This window comes from Cherax quadricarinatus, chromosome 46 (genome assembly GCF_038502225.1).
Source record: "Cherax quadricarinatus isolate ZL_2023a chromosome 46, ASM3850222v1, whole genome shotgun sequence".
NCBI lineage: Eukaryota > Metazoa > Arthropoda > Malacostraca > Decapoda > Parastacidae > Cherax > Cherax quadricarinatus.
Window position 1 is genome coordinate 22,499,930 of NC_091337.1, and position 15,000 is coordinate 22,514,929.

A 15,000-nucleotide genomic window follows, 5' to 3' on the forward strand; every position below is an offset into this window, starting at 1 on the left:
TATGATGAATGATTTGAAAACCGACAAGTTGAAGATTGAGACACTTATGCAACATATGGGAATCTTTATCGTATTGGACTGATGAAGCCACTGTGTGGCGAAACGTTTCCTCAATAAAAATTCCCATATGTTACATAAGTGTCTCAATCTTCTTACTGCTTGGTGAACAAAGGTAGCAGGTGCCGGGAATCGAACTCAGTAAAAGTGCAGACATAATTTTTAGTTGTTCAGTCTTTTGTCTTTGTTCAGAGGCATGACCTTCTTCAACTAGTGGCTTCTGCCCATTTGTGATGTCTTCGGATGTTGCACCTCGCCTCTGGTTCCAGTGTGCAAGTCTATCTAAATGCCTCTGCTTTAGATATATCAAGGCTTACGGGCTGAATACATTCTTCCAAGCTTTGTGACTGAACACCTGAAAATTACCTCTCCACTTAATTCCACTGTTGCCCATATAAAGTCGGGTCTGTATTATTTTGAAAAATAAAAGGCTGTTGCGCAGACAAAACAGCTCGTGAATAAAGATACCCTGGTGTTGCACATGTCTTATTCATCAACTTGTAGGTGCAGTATTCCATTTATGTAATGAAACATGTCTAGTTTCCTCATGTCTTAAGGAGGAAGTTTGTCCACGTGTGAGAGATCTTGCGGGAAAGTTTGGGGATGCAACAATTAGTGAATGTGGGGCGAGAGGGATTCAGTGGTTGGATGTTGAGAGAAGGTTGGGTAGACTGGTGTGATGGGAATTTGATAGAAGGAAGGAAGAGGCGTGGGCAAGGGGAAATAGACTTCTCAGGGGCAATTACTCTTGATTGTCTCTGTTTCTTTTTCAATTCTGATTACATTCTTTTGTCTGCGATTTTGGGTCCATTCTCTGCTTTCCGTCCATTCCTCTTTACTCCACTGCCTGAGTTGAAAAACTTCCTCCACGTACATATCTGATTCGCGAATATTTTCACTAGACCTCTCATAAGTATATTTATAAATAACATTCAAGTTTTTTTTTTTTTTGCCTTCTGCGAACTTCATGTGTGACCCGTGATACCTGCTATTAATTTCGAAGGTTTTTCCTGTCTTCGCAGGCCTGCTTAAAGCCAGTCTTTTCCTAGTAATTGCCTATTGTACCAGGTTAAGGTTGTTGGGGGTCACAGCCTGGTTGATCTCGCACTATACAAAGATATTGGTCCAGTATCTTCTTGAGGACTTCTTCAAATGTTTTGGCAATATTTCTGATATCTGCTCGTTTTCTTGGGCCACGGATGTTGACACTGTCATCTTGTTGCTTCTCACTTGGTTTATTTTATACTTCCATGTCTCTCTCTTCAATAAGTTATGGTTATGTGTAGCTTTAGGGACAAGCCTTCAAGTATCTTCCAGATGTATATTATGAGATATCCTTTTCCTCTATTCTAAAGGGTACATCCCAAGTTCTTTGAGGCTTTCCCAGTAGTTTAAATATTTTATATGCTCCATGTTGGCAATAAACGATCTTTGTACAATTTTTAATTCAATCTCTTCTGCCTTCACGAAGTCATCAACACTGAACAATATTCTTCACGTAAGAGCACAAATGATATGAATAGTGTCATCACTGGCGTTATATCTCTTGTTTTGAAACCTTTGTTGATCAACCCTGCCATTTTTTCTGTCGTTTGCATCACTTGCCTTATTGTCTAATCAGACATTATTATGCCAAAGTCTGTTACGTGGTTTGTTTACAATGGTGTCATTACGATTTCGTGAGTCTATTACGTGTTTCTTTCGTTCTTCGATGTGATCGTCTTGTGCTCTGTATCCAGTGTTCATTTTAAATTCTTCATTCTTTCCATATATGAGAAGTTAGAATTTATCTCTTTCGAACATCATATTTTCTGTTGCCCACCGGAAGACTTCTGTAATATTTGCCTGCATTTTGTTTTTACCTTCTATCGAAGAGACTATTATGCTTGTTTTGTTTTCGTCTGCATAGAATGATAGGTAGCTGTGGCTTGTGTTTTTGTCTGTGCTGTGACCAAAACAAGCAATAAAGGCAAGAGCAGCAAAAACAAGAACAGCAGTAGTTGCAGAAACAGTAGCAGCAGCAGCAGCAGTAGCAGCAGCAATCCTTTTTCTACGAAGAAAACTCTGCTGAGGAGAAAAGGAGCTTGATGTTCCACAGAAAAGAGAGTAACGAAAATTGGGAAAATGGTCACATGGCGCTGATAGCACAAGACACAGGACTTGGGACTGGAAAAAGGATGAAGAAGAAGAGGCAGAAAAGGAAGAAGGGAAGAGGAAGGGGATGGTGGAGGAGGAAGGTAATGCTAATAGTGGTTGGTGATGGTGATGGTGATTTTTTTCTCATAGTGGGGCATGGGTTTCGGAAGTTGATGCAGTAGTTGTAGTGACGGTGCCTTGCCTCTCTTTAGCGAATTTCTTATAATTCAGCGAAGACCAGTTGTCTGAAGCATATCTTAGTGATTGTCAATCAGCGCAAAGGCATGCTGAAGAAAATGGATGAAGACTCGAACTGTGGTGCTCGTGTATAGCAGGTCTAGTAGTTAATTACACCTTAGCTTGGGTTAATGGATTATATGGCTTTGAGGGGTGCCAGGATGGGTGTACCTTGAAAGCTTCAGGAGAGAAGTAGGGCCATAGGTGCTGCCACTGATACAACCTTGCCACCGAAGTGCCGTTGGTAAAAATCATCTTTGCGTAAGCTCTATGAGTCGTTACGTAACGCCACTACTACAACCACAACCACGAACACTACAACAACCACAACCACCACAACAACAACCACAACCATCACTACAACAACCACAACCACCACCACTACAACAACCATAACCACCACCATTACAATGTTATAAATAACATGGCTACAATAAAAACATACAAAGGAAAATAAAAAGAGTTTAGTTAAGAAAATTGGAAACAGGACAACCCGGTGAGACTACTGACACACCGAGGATACATAACCCTGTGACACTACTGACACACCGAGGATACATAACCCGGTGACACTACTGACACACCGAGGATACATAACCCTGTGACACTACTGACACACCGAGGATACATAACCCGGTGAGACTACTGACACACCGAGGATACATAACCCTGTGACACTACTGACACACCGAGGATACATAACCCGGTGACACTACTGACACACCGAGGATACATAACCCTGTGACACTACTGACACACCGAGGATACATAACCCGGTGAGACTACTGACACACCGAGGATACATAACCCGGTGAGACTACTGACACACCGAGGATACATAACCCGGTCACACTATTGACACACCGATGATACATAACCCGGTGAGACTACTGACACACCGAGGATACATAACCCGGTCACACTATTGACACACCGAGGATACATAACCCGGTGAGACTACTGACACACCGAGGATACATAACTTGGTGAGACTACTGACACACCGAGGATACATAACCCGGTGAGACTACTGACACACCGAGGATACATAACCCGGTGAGACTACTGACACACCGAGGATACATAACCTGGTGAGACTACTGACCCACCGAGGATACATAACCTGGCGAGTCTACTGACACACCGAGGATACATAACCCGGTGAGACTACTGACACACCGAGGATACATAACCCGGTGATACTATTGACCGACCGAGGATACATAATACCGTGAGACTACTGACACACCGAGGATACATAACCCGGTGAGACTACTGACACACCGAGGATACATAACCCGGTGAGACTACTGACCCACGAGGACACAAAACCTGGCGAGACTACTGACACACCGAGGATACATAACCCGGTGAGACTACTGACCCACCGAGGATACATAACCCGGTGAGACTACTCACTCACCGAGGACACATAACCTGGCGAGACTACTGACACACCGAGGATACATAACCCGGTGAGACTACTGACCCACCCAGGATACATAAGCCGGAGACTACTGACACACCGAGGATACATAACCCGGTGTGACTACTGAAAAACCGAGGATACATAACACGGTGAGAATGCTGACCCACCGAGGATACATAACCCGGTGAGACTACTGACACACCGAGGATACATAACCCTGTGACACTACTGACACACCGAGGATACATAACCCGGTGACACTACTGACACACCGAGGATACATAACCCTGTGACACTACTGACACACCGAGGATACATAACCCGGTGAGACTACTGACACACCGAGGATACATAACCCGGTGAGACTACTGACACACCGAGGATACATAACCCGGTAACACTATTGACACACCGAGGATACATAACCCGGTGAGACTACTGACACACCGAGGATACATAACCCGGTCACACTATTGACACACCGAGGATACATAACCCAGTGAGACTACTGACACACCGAGGATACATAACCCGGTGAGACTACTGACACACCGAGGATACATAACCCGGTGAGACTACTGACACACCGAGGATACATAACCCGGTGAGACTACTGACACACCGAGGATACATAACCTGGTGAGACTACTGACCCACCGAGGATACATAACCTGGCGAGTCTACTGACACACCGAGGATACATAACCCGGTGAGACTACTGACACACCGAGGATACATAACCCGGTGATACTATTGACCGACCGAGGATACATAATACCGTGAGACTACTGACACACCGAGGATACATAACCCGGTGAGACTACTGACACACCGAGGATACATAACCCGGTGAGACTACTGACCCACGAGGACACAAAACCTGGCGAGACTACTGACACACCGAGGATACATAACCCGGTGAGACTACTGACCCACCGAGGATACATAACCCGGTGAGACTACTCACTCACCGAGGACACATAACCTGGCGAGACTACTGACACACCGAGGATACATAACCCGGTGAGACTACTGACCCACCCAGGATACATAAGCCGGTGAGACTACTGACACACCGAGGATACATAACCCGGTGTGACTACTGAAAAACCGAGGATACATAACACGGTGAGAATGCTGACCCACCGAGGATACATAACCAGGTGAGACTACTGACACACCGAGGATACATAAGCCGGTGAGACTACTGACACACCGAGGATGCATAACCCGGTGTGACTACTGAAAAACCGAGGATACATAACACGGTGAGAATGCTGACCCACCGAAGATACATAACCCGGTGAGACTACTGACACACCGAGGATACATAACCCGGTGAGACTACTGACACACCGAGGATACATAACCCGGTGAGACTACTGACCCACCGAGGATACATAACCCGGTGAGACTATTGACCCACCGAGGATACATAACCCGGTGAGACTACTTACACACCGAGGATACATAACCTGGTGAGACTACTGACCCACCGAGCATACATAACCCGGTGAGACTACTGATCCATCGAGGATACATAACCCGGTGAGGCTACTGACCCACCGAGGATACATAACCCGGTAACACTACTGACACACACAGGATACATAACCCGGTGACACTACTGACACACAGTGGATACATAACCCGATCAGACTACTGACCCACCGAGGATACATAACCTGGTGAGACTACTGACCCATCGAGGATACATAACCCGGTGAGACTACTGACACACCGAGGATACATAACCCTGTGAGACTACTGACACACCGATGATACATAACCCCGTGAAACTACTGACACACCGAGGATACATAACCCGGTGAGACTACTGACCCACCGAGGATACATAGCCCGGTGAGACTAATGACCCACCGAGGATTCATAATCCGGTGAGACTACTGACCCAGTGAGGATTCATAACCCGGTGAGACTACTGACCCAGTGAGGACACATAACCCGGTGAGACTACTGACACACCGAGGATACATAACCCGGTGAGACTATTGACCCACAGAGGATACATAACCCGGTGAGACTACTGACACACCGAGAATACATAACCCGGTGAGACTACTGACACACCGAGGATACATAACCCAGTGAGACTACTGACCCACAGAGGATACATAACCCGGTGAGACTACTGACCCAGGGAGGATAAATAACCAGATGAGACTACTGACCCAGGGAGTCTACTTAACCCGGTGAGACTACTGACCCACCGAGGATACATAACCCGGTGAGACTACTGACACACCGAGGATACATAACCCGGTAAGACTACTGACCCACAGAGGATACATAACCCTGTGAGACTACTGACCCACCGAGGATGCTTAACCAGGTGAGACTATTGACCCACCGATGATACATAACCAAGTGAGACTACTTACCCACCGAGGATACATAACCCGGTGAGACAACTGATGCACCGAGGATACATAACCCGGTGAGACTACTTACACACCGAGGATACATAACCCGGTTAGACTACTGACACACCGAGGATACATAACCCGGTGAGACAACTGACTCACCGAGGATACATAACCCGGTGAGACTACTGACACACCGAGGATACATAACCCGGTGAGACTACTGACACACTAAGGATACATAACCCGGTGAGACTACTGACACACCGAGGATACATAACCCGGTGAGACTACTGACCCACCGAGGATGCTTAACCCGGTGAGACTACTGACCCACCGATGATACATAACCCAGTGAGACTACTGACCCACCGAGGATACATAACCCGGTGAGACAACTGAAGCACCGAGGATATATAACGCGGTGAGACTAATGACCCACCGAGGATACATAACCCGGTGAGACTACTGACAAAGGGAGGATTCATAACCCGGTGAGACTACTTACCACCGAGGATACATAACCCGGTGAGACAACTGACCCAGGGAGGATACATAACCCGGTGAGACTACTGACACACCGAGGATACATAACCCGGTGAGACTACTGACACACCGAGGATACATAACCCGGTGAGACTACTGACCCAGGGAGTATACGTAACCCGGTGAGACTACTGACACACCGATGATACATAACCCGGTGAGACTACTGACCCACCGAATATACATAACCCGGTGAGACTACTGACACACCGAGGATACATAACACGGTGAGACTACTGATGCACCGAGGATACATAACCCGGTGAGACTACTGAATCACGGAGGATACATAACCCGGTGAGACTACTGACAAAGGGAGGATACATAACCCGGTGAAACTACTGACCCTGGGAGGATACATAACCCGGTGAGACTACTGGCTCAGGGAGGATACATAACCCGGTGAGACTACTGACACAGAGAGGATACATAACCCGGTGAGACTACTGACCCCCGAGTATAGATAACCCGGTGAGACTACTGACACATCTAGGATACATAACCCAGTGAGACTACTGACCCAAAGAGGATACATAACCCGGTGAGACTACTGCCACACCGAGGATGCATAACCCGGTGAGACTACTGACCCACCGAGGATACATAACCCGGTGAGACTACTGATCCACCGAGGATACATAGCCCGGTGAGAATACTGACCCACTGAGGATACATAACCCGGTGAGACTACTGACCCAGTGAGGACACATAACCCGGTGAGACTACTGACCTAGTGAGGATACATAACCCGGTGACACTACTGACCCACCGAGGATACATAACCCGGTGAGACTACTGACACACCGAGGATACATAACCCGGTGAGACTACTTACACACCGAGGATACATAACACGGTTAGACTACTGACACACCGAGGATACATAACCCGGTGAGACAACTGACTCATCGAGGATACATAACCCGGTGAGACTACTGACACACCGAGGATACATAACCCGGTGAGACTACTGACACACTAAGGATACATAACCCGGTGAGACTACTGACACACCGAGGATACATAACCCGGTGAGACTACTGACCCACCGAGGATGCTTAACCCGGTGAGACTACTGACCCACCGATGATACATAACCCAGTGAGACTACTGACCCACCGAGGATACATAACCCGGTGAGACAACTGAAGCACCGAGGATATATAACGCGGTGAGACTAATGACCCACCGAGGATACATAACCCGGTGAGACTACTGACAAAGGGAGGATTCATAACCCGGTGAGACTACTTACCACCGAGGATACATAACCCGGTGAGACAACTGACCCTGGGAGGATACATAACCCGGTGAGACTACTGACACACCGAGGATACATAACCCGGTGAGACTACTGACACACCGAGGATACATAACCCGGTGAGACTACTGACCCAGGGAGTATACGTAACCCGGTGAGACTACTGACACACCGATGATACATAACCCGGTGAGACTACTGACCCACCGAATATACATAACCCGGTGAGACTACTGACACACCGAGGATACATAACACGGTGAGACTACTGATGCACCGAGGATACATAACCCGGTGAGACTACTGAATCACGGAGGATACATAACCCGGTGAGACTACTGACAAAGGGAGGATACATAACCCGGTGAAACTACTGACCCTGGGAGGATACATAACCCGGTGAGACTACTGGCTCAGGGAGGATACATAACCCGGTGAGACTACTGACCCCCGAGTATACATAACCCGGTGAGACTACTGACACATCTAGGATACATAACCCAGTGAGACTACTGACCCAAAGAGGATACATAACCCGGTGAGACTACTGCCACACCGAGGATGCATAACCCGGTGAGACTACTGACCCACCGAGGATACATAACCCGGTGAGACTACTGATCCACCGAGGATACATAGCCCGGTGAGAATACTGACCCACTGAGGATACATAACCCGGTGAGACTACTGACCCAGTGAGGACACATAACCCGGTGAGACTACTGACCTAGTGAGGATACATAACCCGGTGACACTACTGACCCACCGAGGATACATAACCCGGTGAGACTACTGACACACCGAGGATACATAACCCGGTGAGACTACTGAACCAGTGAGGATACATAACCCGGTGAGACTACTGACCCAGTGAGGATACATAACCCGGTGAGACTACTGACCCAGTGAGGATACATAACCAAGTGACACTACTGACCCAGTGAGGATACATAACCCGGTGAGACTACTGACCCAGGGAGTATACGTAACCCGGTGAGACTACTGACACACCGATGATACATAACCCGGTGAGACTACTGACCCCCGAGTATACATAACCCGGTGAGACTACTGACACATCTAGGATACATAACCCAGTGAGACTACTGACCCAAAGAGGATACATAACCCGGTGAGACTACTGATCCACCGAGGATACATAGCCCGGTGAGAATACTGACCCACTGAGGATACATAACCCGGTGAGACTACTGACCCAGTGAGGACACATAACCCGGTGAGACTACTGACCTAGTGAGGATACATAACCCGGTGACACTACTGACCCACCGAGGATACATAACCCGGTGAGACTACTGACACACCGAGGATACATAACCCGGTGAGACTACTGAACCAGTGAGGATACATAACCCGGTGAGACTACTGACCCAGTGAGGATACATAACCCGGTGAGACTACTGACCCAGTGAGGATACATAACCAAGTGACACTACTGACCCAGTGAGGATACATAACCCGGTGAGACTACTGACCCAGGGAGTATACGTAACCCGGTGAGACTACTGACACACCGATGATACATAACCCGGTGAGACTACTGACCCACCGAATATACATAACCCGGTGAGACTACTGACACACCGAGGATACATAACACGGTGAGACTACTGATGCACCGAGGATACATAACCCGGTGAGACTACTGACCCACGGAGGATACATAACCCGGTGAGACTACTGACAAAGGGAGGATACATAACCCGGTGAAACTACTGACCCTGGGAGGATACATAACCCGGTGAGACTACTGGCTCAGGGAGGATACATAACCCGGTGAGACTACTGACACAGAGAGGATACATAACCCGGTGAGACTACTGACCCCCCAGTATACATAACCCGGTGAGACTACTGACACATCTAGGATACATAGCCCAGTGAGACTACTGACCCAAAGAGGATACATAACCCGGTGAGACTACTGCCACACCGAGGATGCATAACCCGGTGAGACTACTGATCCACCGAGGATACATAACCCGGTGAAACGACTGACCCTGGGAGGATACATAACCCGGTGAGACTACTGGCTCAGGGAGGATACATAACCCGGTGAGACTACTGACACAGAGAGGATACATAACCCGGTGAGACTACTGACCCCCGAGTATACATAACCCGGTGAGACTACTGACACATCTAGGATACATAGCCCAGTGAGACTACTGACCCAAAGAGGATACATAACGCGGTGAGACTACTGCCACACCGAGGATGCATAACCCGGTGAGACTACTGATCCACCGAGGATACATAACCCGGTGAGACTACTGACCCAGTGAGGACACATAACCCGGTGAGACTACTGACCTAGTGAGGATACATAACCCGGTGACACTACTGACCCACCGAGGATACATAACCCGGTGAGACTACTGACACACCGAGGATACATAACCCGGTGAGACTACTGAACCAGTGAGGATACATAACCCGGTGAGACTACTGACCCAGTGAGGATACATAACCCGGTGAGACTACTGACCCAGTGAGGATACATAACCAGGTGACACTACTGACCCAGTGAGGATACATAACCCGGTGAGACTACTGACACACCGAGGATACATAACCCGGTGAGACTACTGACCCACCGAGGATACATAACACGGTGAGACTACTGACCCACCGAGCATACATAACCCGGTGACACTACTGACACACCGAGGATACATAACCCGGTAGGACTACTGACCCAGGGAGGATACATAACCCGGAGAGACTACTGACCCTCCGAGGATACATAACCCGGTGAGACTACTGACCCACCGAGGATACATAACCCGGTGAGACTATTGACACACCGAGGATACATAACCCGGTGAGACTACTGACACAACGAGGATACATAACCCGGTGAGTCTACTGACCCACCTAGGATACATAACCCGGTGAGACTACCGACCCACCGAGGATACATAACCCGGTGAGACTACTGACCCACCGAGGATGCATAACCCGGTGAAACTACTGACCCACCGAGGATACGTAACCCAGTGAGACTACTGACCCACCTAGGATACGTAACCCGGTGAGACAACTGACGCACCGAGGATACATAACCCGGCGAGACTACTGACCCACCGAGGATACATAACCCGGTGAGACTACTGACCCACCGAGGATACATAACCCGGTGAGCCTACTGACACACCGAGGATACATAACCCGGTGAGACTACTGACCCACTGAGGATACATAACCCGGTGAGACTACTGACAAAGGGAGGATACATAACCCGGTGAAACTACTGACCCTGGGAGGATACATAACCCGGTGAGACTACTGGCTCAGGGAGGATACATAACCCGGTGAGACTACTGACCCACCGAGGATACATAACCCGGTGAGGCTACTGACCCATGGAGGATACATAACCCGGTGAGACTACTGACCTCCGAGGATACATAACCCGGTGAGACTACTGATCCAGGGAGGATATATAACCCGGTGAGACTACTGACCTCCGAGGATACATAACCCGGTGAGACTACTGACCCAGGGAGGATACATAACCCGGTGACACTACTGACCCACCGAGGATACATAACCCGGTGAGACTTTTGTCACACCGAGAATACATAACCCGGTGAGACTTCTGACCCACCGAGGATACATAACCCGTTGAGACTACTGATCCACCGAGGATACGTATCCCAGTGAGACTACTGACCCGCCGAGGATACATAATCCGGCGAGACTACTGATCCACCGAGGATACATAACCCGGTGAGACTACTCACCCACTGAGGATACATAACCCGGTGAGACTACTCACCCACCTAGGATACATAACCCGGTGAGCCTACTGGCACACCGAGAATACATAACCCGGTGAGACTACTGACAAAGAGAGGATACATAACCCGGTGAAACTACTGGCTCAGGGAGGATACATAACCAGGTGAGACTACTGACCTCCGAGGATGCATAACCCGGTGAGACTACTGACACACCGAGGATACATAACCCGGTGAGACTACTGACACACCGAGGATACATAACCCGGTCACACTACTGACCCCCCGAGGATACATAACCCGGTGAGACTACTGACACACCGAGGATACATAACCGAGTGAGACTACTGACCCACCGAGGATACATAACCCGGTGAGACTACTGACACATCGAGGATACATAACCCGGTGAGACTACTGACACACGGAGGACACATAATCCGGTGAAACTACTGACCCAGGGAAGATATATAACCCGGTGAGACTACTGACCCACCGAGGATACATAACTCGGTGAGACTACTGATCCACCGAGGATGCATAATCCGGTGAGACTAGTGACACACCGAGGATACATAACCCGGTGAGACTACTGACACACCGAGGATACATAGCCCGGTGAGACTACTGACCCACCGAGGATACATAACCCGGTGAGACTTCAGACCCACCGAGGATACATAACGCGGTGAGACTACTGACACACCGAGGATACATAACCCGGTGAGACTACTGACCCAGGGAGGATACATAACCCGGTGAGACTACTGACCCAGGGAGGATACATAACCCGGTGAGACTACTGACTCACCGAGGATACATAACCCGGTGAGACTACAGACCCACCGAGTATACATAACTCGGTGAGACTACTGACACCGAGGATACATAAACGTGTGAGACAACTGACCCACCGAGGATGCATAACCCGGTGAGACTACTGACCCACCGAGAATACATAACCCGCTGAGATTACTGACCCACCGATGATACATAACCATGTGAGATTACTGACCCACCAAGGATACATAACCAAGGGTTACAACAGATGTCTATTTATCGATTGGTTACCCGTGTAGGGTTAGTTACCCACTGTGGTTCAGTAACCCACGGTGATTTAGTAACCCACAGTGATTTAGCAACCACGGTGGTTTAATAACCAACGGTGGTTTAGTAACCCACGGTGGTTAACAACCCACAGAGGTTTAGTAACCCATGGTGGATAATAACCCACAGATTTTTAGTAACCCACGGTGGTTTAGTAACACACGGTGGTTCAGTAACCCTCAGTGATTTAGTAACCCTTGGTGGTTTACTAACCCACAGAGGAATAGTAGCCCATTCTGGTTTTGTAACCCACAAAGAATTAGTAACCCATTCTGGTTTAGTATCTCACAGAGAATTAGTAACCTATGGTGGATTAGTACATGGATTACGTCATGGAGGCTTATTAACCCATGGAGGAATAATAACCCATGGAGGATTAGTAACCCAGAGAGAATTAGTGATCCATGGTGGTTTAGTAACCCACTGATAATTAGTAACGCTTAGTGGTTTAGTAACCCACGGAGGATTAGCAACCCATGGTTGTTTAGTAACCCACAAATAATTAGTAACCCATGGTGGATTAGTACTACATGGATTAGATCATGGAGGATTAGTAACCCTTGGTGGTTTAGTAACCCACAGAGGATTAGCAACCGATGGTGGTTTAGTACCCCACAGAGAATTAGTAACCCTTGGTGGTTTAGTAGCCCACGGAGGATTAGTAACCCATGATGCTTTAGTAACTCACAGAGAATTAGTAACCCTTGTTTTTTTAGTAACCTACAGAGGTTTAGTAACCCACAGAGGATTAGTAACCCATGGTGGTTTAGTAACCCGCAGAGAATTAGTAACACTTGGTGGTTTAGTAACCCACAGAGGATTAGTAACCCATGGTGGTTTAATAACCCAAAGAGAATTTGTAACCCTTGGTTGTTTAGTAACCCACAGAGGGTTAGTAACCCTTGGTGGTTTAGTAACCCATGGCGGTTTAGTAACCCACAGAGGATTAGAAACCCATGGTGGTTTAGTAAACCACAGAGAACTAGTAACCCAGAGAGACATTAGTGACCCATGGTAGTTTATTAACCCACAAAGGATTAGTAGCCGATGATAGTTTAGGAACCCAGAGAGAATTAGTAACCCTTGGTGGTTTAGTAACCCACCCATGGTGGATTAGAACACAATGGATTAGATCATGGAGGCTTAGTAACCCATGGAGGATTAGTAACCAACTGATAATTAGTAAACCATGATGGATTAGTGAAAAGTGGATGATTAGTAATTCTTGGTGGATTAGTAACCCATGGAGGATTAGTAACCCATGGATTATAAGTAACCAATGTATTATTAATAAACCATGAAAGATTAGTAACCCATGTAGGATTAGTAACCAATGGTGGATTAATAACCCATGGAGGATTAGTAACCCAAGGAAGATTAGTAACCCATGGTGGATTTGTAACCAATGGAGGATCAGTAACCCATGGTGGATTAGTAACCCATGGATTAGTAAACCATGGAGGATTAGTAACCCAGAGGATTAGTAACGCACGGATTAGTAAACCATGGAGGGATAGTAACCCATGGAGGATTAGTAACCCATGATGGATTACTAACCCATAGATTAGTAAACCATGGAGGATTAGTAACCCATGGAGGATTAGTTACCTTGGTGGATTAGTACCCGTGTTGGATTAGTACCCATGGTGGATTAATATCCAATGATAGATTAGTTATCATGATGGATTAGTAACCATGGTGGATTAGTAGCCATGTTGCATTAGTAACCCATGGTGGATTAGTAACCTATGGTGGATTAGTAACCCAGGGTGGATTAGCAACCCATGGTGGATTAGTACCCATGGTGGATTAGTAACCCATGGTGGATTAGTAACCTATGGTGGATTAGTAACCCATGGTGGATTAGTAACCCATGGTGGATTAGTAACCCATGGTGGATTAGTAACCCATGGTGGATTAGTAACCCATGGTGGATTAGTACCCATGGTGGATTAGTAACCCATGATGGATTAGTAACCTATGGTGGATTAGTAACCCATGGTGGATTAGTAACCCATGGTGGATTAGTACCCATGGTGGATTAGTAACCCATGGTGGATTAGTAACGCATGGTGGATT